At 36.3% G+C, this 15,790-nt stretch overlaps 1 protein-coding gene across 2 annotated transcripts in view; it reads left to right on the top strand.

Annotated features, from left to right (window-relative positions):
• The window catches only part of LOC124308797 (hemicentin-2-like), a 159,477-nt gene that overhangs the window by 74,000 nt on the left and 69,687 nt on the right, over positions 1-15,790 (top strand). The window lies entirely within an intron of this gene.

Raw genomic sequence — 15,790 nt, 5'->3', positions numbered from 1 at the left:
ATATATTCACCAATTTTCTTTTAGCGTCATAGATATAATATGACCTACGTATATACATATATAGGATACATGTATATATATATATACAAGCACAGAGTGGAAACAGGAAAGTGGTTGTTAATATTAATCAAACATTGAATAGTAAAAATTCCATTTCACGCACCCGTAATTAATTCTCGTCCAGTGCATCATAAACTGCGGATCTGTGGCGTGGCGCGTGCACGGGAGAAAAAAATTGAATAAAAAAAAAAACGCAAATACGAAAAGCTAAAGAAATTTCGGTGGACGGGAATATCGAAGAGCGAAGAGCAAAAACAAAAAAAAAAAAAATGGAAAAGTAAATTCCGCGCACAACTTATATTAAAAACGCACACGCGTCGCGGTTTCGCGCGTTGCGGATGAAACGCCAGAATTCGAGTGTGTACACCTACGCAACGTACGGGTAAAAATTCAATTTACATTTTTCACATTTATCGAATCCGTGGTGAATGTGTTTCTGCTACTACGTTTTATTTCTCACTTATTTCTTTATTTTCCTTTCGATTTCAATCATCGCGATATAGCATACGTGTATATGTACGTATATATACATGTACAGGGCACGCATGTATTTACGACATTTTTCGCATAAATATATGCAGCGTTTTCCTACCTTACACAGATCTCCTCCGTACCGTAGGGTAAAAAAAAAATAAAAAAATAAAAAAAAAAATATAAGGGATGAGAAAATGTTGTAACGTATACACGGCGTATAAGGTTTATACATTCACCTGCATACTGGATACAACGCATGGAACGCGAATATACATATATATATATATAAATAAATATAGGTATATATGTATTATACATCGATAGCCAAGAAAAGTATGGTGTGTTTGAATAATGGTGGTTCGATTTAACCTCCCCGCGGTCTTTCATCTTTCTTCTCTCCTTTTTCCCTTATACCTACCATTTTTTATTCTCTTCCTCTCGCGCTTCTTCACCCCTCCCTTACTCCGGCCATTCCTTTTTTCTCCCATCTTTCTCTCTCCGCTTTGTTTCCCACCTTTCAACCCCCTTCTCTCTCTCTCTCTCTCTCTCTCTCTCACTCACTCTCTCATCACTCTCTACACCGCGTATAGACGGCGAAATCAAGTCGAATTAATTAAACGAATGGTCGTGGAAAGGCGTCGTCGTCGTCGTCGTTGTGCTCGTGGGGTCGGTGATTTGGTTCGGTTTGCAGGCATCGTGCGCCTCGGCTATGTAGGCGTGTACATTATATACATATACATACAATCGACTTATATACATACATATATATGTATATATATATGTATACCTATATACCTATGTAAAGATGGGACGGTTACTGTCTCGTATCGCGGGACTCTCTTCTTGATAGAATGTTTTCCCTCGAAAGAAATCTTTTCCCAGTAACCACTACCACCACCACCATCATCTACCCCGTTCGAATTCCCTCCCCTACTCCACCTTCGCACCCCCCCCCCCCCCCCCCCCCCACCACTCTCTCTCTCTCCTTCTCCAGCTCTCACCTTGACTGACTTTCGTTTCAGAGTCCTTTGCACGACTCATTACCGTTAAACGAGTATAATTTTTCAAGCGACGTCTCTCTCTCTCTCTCTCTCTCTCTCTCTCTTTCTCCTTTTTCCCTGTAGCCGCCACGGTTCGCCTTTCTCGTCCCTCTGCCACCCCCTCCCCGCGACGCCTTATTCCGGAATTCGACGATCAATGAAAGTCCAATCCATGACGTCGAGGAACCCGAGAACCCCGCAGGAGATAGAGCAACCAACAGGGTGGTTCGAGGAAGGGGGGCGGGATTCGACAGAAGCAAGGATCGCTACTCGCGGGGCGAAGGATATAAGCGAGAAAGAGGTTACAGGAACGAAAAGCTCCAGTCCTCTATCCTCGGTCCCTGCCGTCCTTGTCTCTCTATCTCTCTCTCTCTCTCTCTTTCTATCTATCTCGAGACGTTGGGGAGAAAATTGGGAAATAATGATTCTGTCTCGCGAGCTTAGGGAATACCTATGTTTAGATTTTAAACCCCGCCATAAATATCAAGTTCTGAGGGACAGGGGGGGAAAGTGGATAGTCGATTTATGCCCTGCACCGCGTTTTACATCTCTCGATACACACGTATGAGTGTGTGTGTATACCAGGGGTTTTCTGTAAGATTCACCGTTCAACGCCGGCAGATAAAAGACCGAAGCTACCTTTTTGTGTCGCTGCGTATTCGAGTTACAGCTTCATTTTTCATTACTACATGTTTGAAACGCAACTTCGTTTCTTTTATTTCTTGTTCCTACAAATTTACAGTGTGGATTCATTTCGTGCAGTTTATACATACCCAAAATGCGACTTTATTTTGTACAGCCACATACTTGAGTAGCAGCTTAATTTTGTACAGCTACGTATTCAAAATGTAGTTTCACATTGTGAGGCTACCGTAAATTGGAAACATAGCTTTACTCTGTACAAACACACATTTGAAATGAAGCATCGCTTCGTGCATATACTTATTTAAAACGCAGCATCACATTGTACAACCCTACACTTGGATTGTAGCTTAACTTTGTACAGCTGTAATATATTTGAAACATAGCTTCATTTCATATTGCTACATATTCCAATTGTGGTGGCAACATTTTTTCACAACCGTATGTACAAAATTTGGCTTCATTTTACACAGCCCACGTAACTGAAATGTAGGATTACTTTGTTCAGCTACATATTAAGAATGTAGCTTCGTTTTTGCGTATTCAATACGTAATTTTCCTCTGTAAAGCTATAGTACATTCAGAACGTAGCTTTAATTTGCACAACCACATCTTCAAAATGTAGCTTTACTCCATACATCCACGTATTCAAAACGTAGCTTCATTTTATACTGCTATATATTCCAAACGCAGCTTCACCTCATACAACCATATAATTAAATTGTTGCTATTAACTTTGTACAGCTACGAAATATTCAAAACGTAGCTTCGCTTTGTACAACTATAACAGATTCAAAACAAGTAGTTTGATTCGGTATTGCCAGGTATTCAAAATGTAGCTTCATTTTGTAGTGCTATACAAAAATGTGTCATTTAATGTAGTTTATACACTTAAATTGTAGCTATTAACTTTGTACAGCTACGATGTATTGAAAACGTAGCTTCTCCTTGCACAACAATAACACATTCAAAACAAGTAGTTTGATTCGGTACTGCCAGGTATTCAAAATGTAGCTTCATTTTGTAGTGCTACACAAAAATGTGTCATTTAACGCAGTGTATACACTTAAATTGTAGCTATTAACTTTGTACAGCTACGATGTATTGAAAACGTAGCTTCTCCCTGCACAACAATAACAAATTCAAAACAAGTAGCTTGACTCGATATTGCCACGTATTTAAAACGTAGCTTCGGTTGCCCATGCGGCGTCGTTGAGCGTCGACTTTCACAAACAACTCTCGTTGCAAGCTTATCCACATAACAAAGACGTTCAATGCCGCACGTAAATGCACACTGCAAGCTGCCAAGCTCCCACATAGATCGTATCGCGTATACCGGTGGAGGGGCTTCTTGCGCCAGATAGAAGTATTCGACTAATGGGGTACGTACTCGTTAAAGAGTGTGCCTGTGCAGAGAAAATCCGACGCGACGTCAAAGTAAAAAACCGGCACCCGACAGCGCCGTCTCTCAGTCCTCCTCCACTCACTTTAACGGTGAGAAACTGGCTTCAAACGTATCGACATTCCCCGTCGAAAAAAGCACGGCTACCTGAAAGCACGTCCCCCTGCAAGTCCCTTTCTGTACTCATCGCTGCATCGCACATCTAGAGCAACGGCTAGGTAGAAGTAACGAAAAACCGTACCGATATTCAACGCGTCTTTAAAGGAAATAGGGGAAGCGAAAAGCTTTTACAATGCCACACATTTTAACGAGCCCTGATTCTTATTGTTGTTATTATACTATTCAGCCCGCTATCGTCAGATATTTCTTTTCCCGTGCGAATATGCAGCAGGGTGGGTTCGTTTTCTTCTCTCTTTTTGTTCTACTGTGTCCTTTTTTTAAACCGACAGTCGAAAAATTTGTGACAAAAGACAAATTTCCAGAGTGCAGGATTTAATATGGGATCATAATTAACGATGAATCGATACGAATATGATCCCATTTTCATCCCGCTTTGAAAACTTCGGGATAAACTTCGGCGTGTCGACTTTTTGTTGCAAAAATACACTAATGAAAATCAATTTTTTAATCTTTGGCATGTACGGATCGATAACAATGTAGAAAAAACAAACATATTTCTCGGTTACTCCTGAAAGTCTGCCTCGAAACGAACTTCGCGTTTGGAAAGATCAGACTTGCTTACAAAAAAAAAAAAAAAAAAAAAAAATTCCAAGTCGTATCAAGATAAATTCCCTAACCAATGTGTGCAGTTCGTAAACAATACGGCCTAAAAATTGGATAATTTTCATAATCAATGTCCACAGAAACAAGTGCATCGAAATTCCAGTGATATCAAAATTTCTACCCAATAAAGCTGTTCGAAAGTTGACGATATCGTCGTGCCGTGTACAACGTACAAAAAAGGATCGATGGAAAGGGACGATAATTTACCTTGTCTGTATGAATTATACATGTGAAAAAAAAAAAAAAAAACCACAAAGAAATAAAAAAGTTAGAAAGAATCAGACGCCTAACGGAATACGTACAACGCGTTCGTCTAGCGGGAATAAAAACTCTTGCGCATGCGCAAACATCGTGTGATACATATAGCGTATCGGTTAATTAGGGTAATTTACCAACAACTCCCGCAGCTAGCGGACATTGTTAATTTATTTCACCTGTGTAGTAGGTACGGGATGCACGCGAAACTCGAGCGTAGTTCAGAATATCGTAGTACAAGAGATTGTAATACACGACGTGGAGGCGCCGGCCGCATCTTTCACCCCCTCGTGGAAATTTAGCCGTGAAATTGATGCATTAAAATTCTACGAGGAGCAGGGATGCGAGTTATTAACAGGAAGGGTATACTCCTTCAACTATACCTCGATACCGTGCATAATGTACCTCACGAGTATACGCGAAACGGTGAAAAAGTTGCGGACAGCAATGACAAGTTTTCTCCAAGACGACGCGCCGTTGCCATCCACCCCCCTTTTTTTGCGTGAAAAACATAAAAAATCTGAATTATACAGAGTGTCCCGATTTGAAATACGCGTTACGTTTTCAGACGATTCAATGATTCACTGAGAGAAATTTTTAGTTTTCATCACCTCTCGGTCTGCAACTATTTTCATTATTTACCGCAATCGACAAAATGTGGTTCTAGGTAGAAAATGAAAATTAGTTTTATAGCCGTTGCCATTGCTATTCTTTCTCATTACGATCACTGTTGCTAGATTTTCTTGCAACGATAAATTGACGTTAAAGCCTTGTTTGACTAAAAAAGTAGAGTAAACCTCGCAAACTGATTTTGCTTTTCAATTACGATGCTGGACCGCGTGAATAAAAATTCTTCACGTGTTCCACCCTGAACCGTACAACCTTTGTATCACACATTTTCCAATTGAACCATTATGTCAACCGAAAACGTAACGAATCTTTTAAATTGTGACACCCTGTACATATACATAATATAATACATAATATATGTATATATAATTCCTCCGCTTTTTTTTCGCGTTATATAATTAGCGTACAGTCGAGAAAGAGGAAAAAAGTCGGAGCCCGCGAAGGCTTGTCGTTATAAAAAAAAAAAACTTTCAAGTTCAAAGTTAAAAATCTCAATTCATCCCATTTTTTTTTTTTTTTTTCTCTTTGTCTCCATTTTTTTCCCTCGAGCTAATTATATGCACCGGAAACTTGAGTTAATTGAGACGCCGCAATATTCTGGCATAAAATTTACACATGTACGTTGTCCATATACATATATATGTATACATATACGTATGAAAACATATTTCGTGTAATATTTTCAAGCGATAAATGAGACGAGAAAAAAAAATAAAAATAAAAAATTGTTCCCAATTAATTTCTTCCGCCTCTTCTTTCTCTCGCGATGTGATAATTTCTATATTATTTCACACAATATAACGTGAATAATCATTTCATTCTCATTTGTATGTAATATCAATTTGCATTATTATACCGCACTCGATTTCGCGGTAACCGATTCATTGTTTTTTTTCTCTTCTTCATCACACATGTAATTACCGAGTCTGCATTTATTCAACGCTCTCGTACGCCGTGATATATGCATACATGATATTAGAAAAAAAAAAAAATAATAATTTCACCGTCGAATCAAGGATTCGTACAATGTGAATCCATAACGTAGGTATGTAATATATACGATGTATCCCGCACCTGCGGTTAGACGTATGTATTGTCCGTGGTAAAATGAACGCTAGATAAATCTGAATATTTATCGTAGTCGCGCGATCGGTTGGTAAGGCAGGGGGGGGGGGGGGGAGAAAAAAAAAAAATATATTGAATAAAAAGATTGAGAAGAAAAGTAAAAAAAATAAAAATAAAAATAGAACGAAAATTACGCCGGCTAACGAAATACGTACCTACATACATATGTATGTGTGCACGTGCGTGTATTATACGATTGCAAAATTGAAGCTCCGGAAAATTCCCTGCGGTTCGGTTGCTTGTAAAACGTATACGTACATATACATATATATATATATATATATATATGTATATATATATATATATATATATATGTATATACGTACGTTATGCATACATCGTGAACCGTGTGAAACAATTCTCGAGAATTAGAGCATACGAATAAACGAGAGAGAAAGAGAGAGCGAGAGAGAGAGAGAGAGAAAAATAGAGCAAAGGAAATAGAAAGATGAGGAGATTTTATTTGAAAACTTTACAAAATCAAAAACTATAACAAAAATGTACATGGTAGATTTTATTTACGACCACGTTTTAGGATTTTTTGATTTTTTAAACTTAGCTTTGACTGTTCGGGTTTAAAAAGTTGAAAAATATGCGACTGATTTTAATAATAAGACGTCAACCTGATTTAATTTTTTTTCCTGCCCCTTGGCGCTCCTTTCTTGCACAATCTTTTCAATTCGTTCGAGTTTATTTTTATTATTTTTCATCTCCCGCATCCCTGAAATTATTCTTCAACTTTGCAAAACTGCAAATGATATGTATTATGTGCAATAGATGGACAACGACAGGTCTGAACGACTGCGCGAGATTATCTTGAGCAGTTTCAGAAAAAAAAAGCTAATAACCGAGTAGAGTTTTTCTTCTCCTCAGTTTTTACTCGCTTGGATAGTTATAATGTCTGATACATAGTTACGGACTCCAGACTATAAGAACCTGGATTATACAATATGCTTGTAGACGGCTGTATTAGGCGAAGAAAAATTCAACGGCAGAATTATCTTTTCCAAAATCTTTCATACGTCACGTACCTACTAATTGGTATGCGTATGGAACAGAATTTCTTGCTACAGGAAACCCTTTTAGGCTAGCGATGGTCACTAAGCAAAAAATAATCGATTCATCTATTAATCCAGTCGATAAAGATAATTAATCGAACGCGAAATGATAATTGAATCGGTAAGTTTTGATCGATTAATCTTTCGAGAATAAACTTATATTTTTCGATGACGATGAACGCTCCGGATCTAAATAAACCTGTCACATTTTTTGTGTGTTACCGTTTCAAATGTACGACTCCAATCTAGCTGAAACAATTCAGGGGTATACTTCGACTATCTTAGAATTGTGACAGTGTAGTATAGAAGTATTTATAAAGATAAGACATAAATATGAAGAATAAAAATCTGGAAAAGCTGAAATTTTTGAAAATTTACTGTTTTGAAAGAAAAAGATGTCGGTTAAAATGATCGGATATGTTCCGGAAAGGTTAATCGATTATTTTGTGAATTTCGGTACGCAGTCTTAATAGCGGAAAAGTTTCTTTTATTTTTTTTTTTTTTTTTATTCACAGTTTTATTCACTTTTTACTTATTCCATCGAATAGTTGCTCAGTAAATAAGGCGATAATAATTTATACTCTAATCGCGTAACTTGATTGTTGTAATGGCGTCGTTCATCGGAGTAAAAAACAAAAACCGATTGCGAGGAAAAATAATCGATTATACTCGGTTAAACGGGGAAAAAAAAAATCGATTCGATCGAAAATCTATTATTTTTTGCCATCCCTTACGTTCTAACGAAAGGGCGACTTCTTTTTCAATTTTCTACCGATAAATGACACCGTTCTAATGTTTCTTACTGTCCTATATTAATTTTCAAAACAAGAAAACAACAATTTCCCGAATATTCACACCTCGGAAAACACTTTTTCAGCAAAAAACCAAAAGTTTCAAAACTTCCGTGTATTGGCCCAAGTTCAACGAGGGCTTGAAACGTTCGTAATTTCACAAAGATTAATTTAAGATTTGATTTTTCCAAACAAAAAATGTCGTATTTTCAAGAGGCGAAAAAATATCGACTATTTTCGTTTCTCCTGGTTTTTATGATGCGGCATATTTTGTTTTTTTTTTCCGAAACAACGTTCAAGACAATACCTTTTTGTTCTCGATGTTTTTTTTCAAATATCCATTCATTCTATTAGAAACTTAGCCTTGAATATGAAATTTTTCAAACCGACCGAGTGATTCTGTCCAAGCGAAGGCGGTTCATTAAAAAATCCCTTTAGGAGTATATTTCCAAACTCAAAACCTTTTTGGAAAAAAAAAATATATATATATATATGACTCAAATTCCCGACTCCATCGATTAGGCTTGGTAGTTTCTTTGCGAAATGTCCCATAATACAAAGACGGTGAAAAAAAAAAATAAATAAAATAAGCCGCGCCATTTTCGTCGTACCTTACAAAATAAGCGTAAAGTTTGTTCGTTAATTGAATAAATTTAAATTCGAAAAAATTCTTATACGTAATTTCGTATTCACGGTCAAATCCACGTTCCTTTGACCGTCTGTAAATTTCACTTCCGGGATTTCGTTCCGTCGACTTTTTGATCCTTCGCATTTTTCCACCCCACACGATACAAACGCGATAAAAACGCCACGCAGCATTAATATAGCCCCGGTCATCACTTCGAGATGACCTCTTACGATTCGACCGCAGCGAGACCAATCGGAATAGCCTAGTTCCAAGTTACGACTATGCCATACACGCCAATTGTCCGGCCCTCAACTGTCCAACATCACTGTCTCTGCCTGTTCCGTCCGACACTCGACGATAAGATTAAACAAGCATGGCATTGAAAGCTCGTTCAATCTTTCAATCGAATCTCGTACACGCGTTCGTTCGCACCTGCTCGTAACTTTTGCTTTCCTTCTTTATTTTTTCTCTTCGATTCGTCGCGCGTATTATACGTACAACTCGATTTAATACTAATCCGACAGACTGTAAGGCGAATTGAAAAAAGAAAAGAAAAATCACAACACGGTTGTGATTTTTTTTAAAAAATTATTCATATTGAAACAAACAAACAAACAAGAGGAAGAAATAAAACTTTGTTCCGAATTTGTACACTTCTCGTCGAACAAATACACCGAATTTCAATCCATGTATACCTGGTATACAATATATAGTCAGAAAAACTAACCTATCTAAAAATCTATAGAATTTTCTTCTCAGCAAACAAATCCTTCACCGACCATAGATTCGATGGGTCAGTTTTTTTGGCTCACCCTAATATATATATATATACACACACACACACACACATACGTGTGTACTCTGTTTTTCAACCACACTTTTTTCCATCCACGTAATTCGATGTTTCTCTTTTTCGTCGTCCATACCATCGACTATACACACTATATTTTATATCCACCATCTGATTGGACGGTACAAAATTTCGCACCGAAAACACACGCATAGATACAGTATACGGTATAGTTTATGGACAGAATCGGGGCTCGGAATAAACGCGACAGAGAATAGCGAACGAAAATATCGACCCGCAGTGCGGGATAAAAAGAGAACAAAAACAAAATAAATAAATAAAATAAATAAACAATAAATAAATCGGACAAAAAAAAGGACACGGTGAAAAGGGTTCAACTCAAATCAGTCAAACGGTTCCGTTTCGTTTTAAAACTATCGTCACAGTCGCGCTGCAGGTGCACGAATGTAACAGTTTAAATATTTACCGGTTATCGTACAGAATTTTATAAAATAAAACGAAATGTGTGTGCAAATATTTCACTCGAACGTAGGGTGCAATATGACGGTATGTACATCCGGCATTCGTTCAAATATATATATATATATATATATATATATATATATATATATATATATATAACGCAGTACATGTAATGTTAATATTATTATAAAACCGTATTTTTTTCGTTTTTTTTTTTTGTTTTCTTTTTTATTTGTCGATCTCGCACTTCGTGAAATCATAGTTTTCGACGAAATATTGAAAAACGTGAAAGGAAATCTCCGTGCCATTTTTTTCATACGATGCGGCATCGAGTATTTTGTATTCGCCAATTTAATTAACAAGTAAGAAATCCAAATCCGACGGTTGGAGTTAAATAATAATCACTATATATTTGACAACTTGTCATGTGTTTTCTTCGAATCCGAAGCGCGTCGTGGAAAATTTTTAATCGCACTCAATTTTCATCAATCTTCACAGACTCTTAAGAATTTGAATGGAAAATTATTATTTGAACAAAAAAAAAAAATCATTCGACGAATAAACACCATTTTTAAAGGGTCAAAACCTGAGGCACGAAAATTTTCAATGTAAAAATACAGTATTCGTCACAACAAAATATTTGTTTGTACTCGAAAAATTTTCTATCAAAATTTTTGATATTTTTATTTTTCCTACAGGCAGTCACGTGCATCGAGTTCGAAAAAATTTTGCCGAAACAAAATTTTTTTTCGTTAAAAAAAAAGGGATTTACTATTCGTCGAGTAATTTACAGGAAAATGGAAAAGCGGCACGTTTCCTTTCCGTTTTTTTTCTTTTACTTTTTCTTTTTTGTTCAACTTCTTGCCAAAAATTTCCCAAACGTTTGAAATTTAGTAAATAAAATTTTAGCCAAGTCGTATATTCATATTCAAATGTTACATGCACACCTTGCACACCGCTGGGATAAAAATTATTCTTATCTCGTTAAAGTTTATTCAACGCAATAAAATCCCACCGTTTGCCAAATTTCATCACTCAACGATTTACTGCGCGCAAAGAGTGTATAAATAAGATTATTACATACGTATGCATTTACATCAGCTGTGGGTTAAGGCTCGAAATTTCATTCGACAGATGGGTATAAATTTAACACGATGCTTAAGGCAGTCCGCGAGATTTGTATACATATATTGTGTATATGTACATATATATATATATACCTCGAATTTCGCAGATATTAGAGAATCCTCCGTTACGTATAAGCAAACTTTTTTACTTCTCTCTCTCTCTCTCTCTCTCTCTCTCCGCAGAAGGCTGATTCTCTCTTCCCACTTTTTCTTTATTTCATTTCATTTTATTTGGGGTAAAGTCAAGGCGAGGGAAATCTGCTTCGGTCTCGTTCTCATCTCCGCATATATACTGCACGTATATACACGATATACATATATATATATATATATATATATATATATATATATATATATATGTATATACGTATATACGTATATACGTATGTATGTATGTACATGGAAGGTGGGAGGAGTCCTCATTTTAGTCGTCGTTCCAAGAATTAGGATAATTAGACGCAATCCTGACTGGAATTAAAGTTGGGATAAGATTACTACCGCGAGAGCTTCTCTCCCTCTCCTGCTATTCGTGCTTTTTGCCTCAACCCACTCTACTTTTGAAGAGGGCTGCTCGTCTCTGCCCGCCTCATCTTTATTTTTCTTTTCCCCTTTTCCCTTGTTTCATTTATCTTCCTTTCCAACCGCTATTCGTTCGTTCATTTTTTCTACATATATATATATATATATACATAACGCGTAGTATCGAGACACAGAATAATCGCGAAATATCCTCGCTTCGCACGTTCTCCGCATGACAAATATACATATAAATAAATAAACTCACCTACGTACACGTCTGTGAATAGCTGATTAATTTCTTTTTGTACAAATACTTTTACAATCGAGAGTGTTTTCTTTTTTTTTTTTTTTCTTTCTGTCTTTTCGTAACTTCTCTTCTTATCCCAAATGATATATATGTGTAATAAATATGTATGTATATTTCAGCGGAAAATTGAAAATTAATCCTAAGACTCTCGTTCCGGTTTTCTCGTTCTCTCCGCCGCGAGTAAAGCTATATTATCAAGTAATATCATACTCATCCCGTTCTACCCCAATCTGGATGTACTTACACTACGTTAAATGTACACCAAGCTCTGAGGGGCAGGGGGAAAGGCAAGTAATTAGTGAATAACGAAACAATTCGAGTAAAAACAAAAAAAAATAAAAAATTTACGTATATATATATATATATATACATATATACGAAGTCAGGAACAACGGTAATAGTAATTACAAGGCAGCGGGGTAGGAATTTAAAAAAAAGAAAAGGAACGAAAACGAAACGAAAAAAAAAACAACAACAACAACAACAACAAACCATGCACAAATAAAAAAAGAAATATCCAGCGTAAAAAATGAAAATGAAAATAAGAACGAGTTCCCGGTAAGCTCGTTAGTGGTAATTGGGTTGACAGAAAAGAAATGAGAAAGAGAAATTAGCGTGTTGCTGGGGTTGTTTTCCCTTTGGTTTCCGCGTACACGTACACGTACACACACACACACACGCACACACATATATACATATACGCATTACATAATACAACTCGAAGAAGGAAAATGTCACGGGGTGCAAGGAATCTGGGGAAAATAAAATTAAATGAATGAATAAAAATATCAAATGACGAGCAAGACGAACGGTGAGAGCGAAATGAAAAAACGAAGGAAATAAAACGGAGGAGTTGAGAGTGGAGAAGGGAAAAAAGAAATGAGAAATTACAGAGCCAAATGAAAATTCGTTATTGACAAAAACTCGGCAATGCAGGTCTCGCAACGCACGTATGTAAATAACGTATTTTCAAGGTACGGTAGCGTAGTTTTTAATTAAAAACTTTCTATATACCTGCGTATATATATATGTATATATATATATATATACATATATATGTAACTGATGAAAAGAAAAATTTCAACATCAATGATCAAAGTGAGTTTGGAGTGTCGGAACGCGTAATGGAATACCAAGATCTCGTGTTACCAGCATAATTTATACTTGAGAATTACTTCGAGGATCTCTCGTATACAGAGCAACAACCCCTGTATTGAAATAAAATATTATACACGTACCTAATAATAATGATAACAATAATATATATATTTATGTATAATGCAAAAAATCGCCTAGTTAGTAAGAAAATAAGATTAAACTTTTTCACACACACACACACACACACACACACACACACACTCACACATATACGCATCATAGGTGTAACAAACTTTTTCCAATACATATTATATACGTATACGTAAAATATATTATAGAGGCAAAAGAGAGAGGGTGCGAAAGAAAAAAATAAAGGAAAAAAAAATGATACGTTTCACAGAAAAACGTGTAAATAAAACAGTCCAATAACGAAACGAGTGAAATATATATGTGACGTAGAGATAAAGGGGGTGTGGCAATTTGGCGAATGTACACATACAAATGGCATACAAAATATCCCCTTCGCCGTTCCTCTTCTAACGAGTTGATTGGCAAATTTGACGCAAAGTTCAAAAGGCGTCTCCGCGAAACGACGCGAGTGTATTGAATATTGTACATACACACACGCTTGGGCGTCACAAGCGCGTCTAAATATACGGGTGAGGTATTCCAACCCAACTAGAGAAATGATTTTCCCTCACGTATTTCGGTTTTGTGCATAATTTTTCTAACACCATTTTTCTAACTCTAAATAAGCACTCCTCAAGTATTTGAAGAATTTTTTTTTCCAACCGTTAATCGTTTGTAAATATTTAAGGGTCCGAAAGAAGGGCATTTTTGAAATTTTTCACGAATTTGTCAGATATTCTTCGATCAAAGACGATCGTTTTATACGAAATGCGGAAGTGGAAACTGTATTTGTTTGCCTAATTTGAGATAAAACGAAATCCCAAATTTTCTCAACTTCATATTTTTATTGATAATTGTACATTTTTGTACATGTATAATCATACGCTTGATGCCTATGAATGAATAATTACGAGTAAAGATACCGAATTAAGGAAATTTGGGATTTTTTTTTTTTCCTTAAATTAGTCAAACAATTATAAAAACAAATAGTTTCTAGTTCCAAATTTTACCTAAGACGATAGGATGGATGAAAAAATCTTTGACAATATTTTCCGAGTATTTCAAAAACGTCTGTTTCTGACATTTAAAAATTTCCTGAAATGATTAAAGGGTGTTATTTAGAGTTAGAAGAATTGTATGAAAAATGGCAAGGGAAAATAATTTTCATCAGATCAACCTAGAACACGTCGTATATTAGTTTATTATGCAACAAGGGAATAATCGACTTTCATTCCTGCGTTACATATCGTACTTTATTCCCGGCTCAACCTCCAACCACATTATTGCATTTAAAGTGTTTTTCTGTTACGTGTAAGCGTGGTCTGTCACTCCGAAAACCATAATATCATTGAAAGCATATGTTAATACAAAGAAATGTAGTTCGAAATGTAGGAAAGGAAGAGAGAGAAAACGAGACAATTGAAAAAACACATTACACCAATCAACGAAAATTTGCTTGTTCTATGTAACATGAAAACTTAAAACCGATTGTGTTAGCAACAAGGTTTATCATAATAGAATTAATATTAAAATATTACAGATACAACAGTTTTATCGCAATACGATTTTCTTAGTTTTTTCCAAAAACACAGTTTTTATCAACAAAACTGAGGTTAAGCACAGTGTCACGGTACACTGGTCAACAAAATTTTATAACGGACAAAGTTCTTACTAATTTTGAAATACCGATCCACCCTCATTACGACACCATACATTTATATTCGTGATAAAATTCGATATTTACGCTTTTGACAAACCTTTTCTTATTCGGGGTGTTTTGTTATTTATCGCAACTAACTGACTAACTGGTACTTGTTGTAAATTAAAGAAAACCCCCGATCGAATCAAATTAAATATGATTTAATAACGAGGGTAGATTCTGTGCGTTTAAAAATTAGCTCTCACTTTCCTTGTTGCAATTTTTTTATTTTTTTTTATTTTATTTTTTTTTTTTTCTCACCAAAGTTACGCTACACACGTATAACTTGTGACGTTGACGAGTATCGGCACGCGCTCAGATAAAGGGATGAACGAGTGTTTGAAGGGAGGGAGGGTTAATTAATTCGACTATAGAATGGGGGCGGGTATTGTCGCATGGTCGTATAACACGCCTGTTCGCAAGCTCGTTCCCTCGTTTTCCTGTGACACAAGGCATCCAAGCCAAGGTTATAACAAAACTAAGGCTAAACTACCGTATGCTCCTAGGCCTGGGACAACAAAAGTTGCTCGTTATTTACCAAACCCTAAACGATTTTCAACCCTAATTCCGTTGTAGTAAGGAGAGGCGAAACGAGCGCGTATGGAAAACGACGCGGTGGTAAACAGGCCTACGTTGATGGGGGTGTGGGGGTGGTTTCGAGGGTGGGAGGCGTGACTAGGCGGCCTCCTTAATTAAGGCAAAGCAGGGAGACAAAGGATGAATCCGCTGTTCCGTTGAGCAGACGGCGAA

The sequence above is a fragment of the Neodiprion virginianus genome, chromosome 7, assembly GCF_021901495.1.
Source record: "Neodiprion virginianus isolate iyNeoVirg1 chromosome 7, iyNeoVirg1.1, whole genome shotgun sequence".
NCBI classification, from domain to species: Eukaryota; Metazoa; Arthropoda; class Insecta; order Hymenoptera; family Diprionidae; genus Neodiprion; species Neodiprion virginianus.
This window is presented reverse-complemented; position numbering and strand designations above follow the sequence as displayed.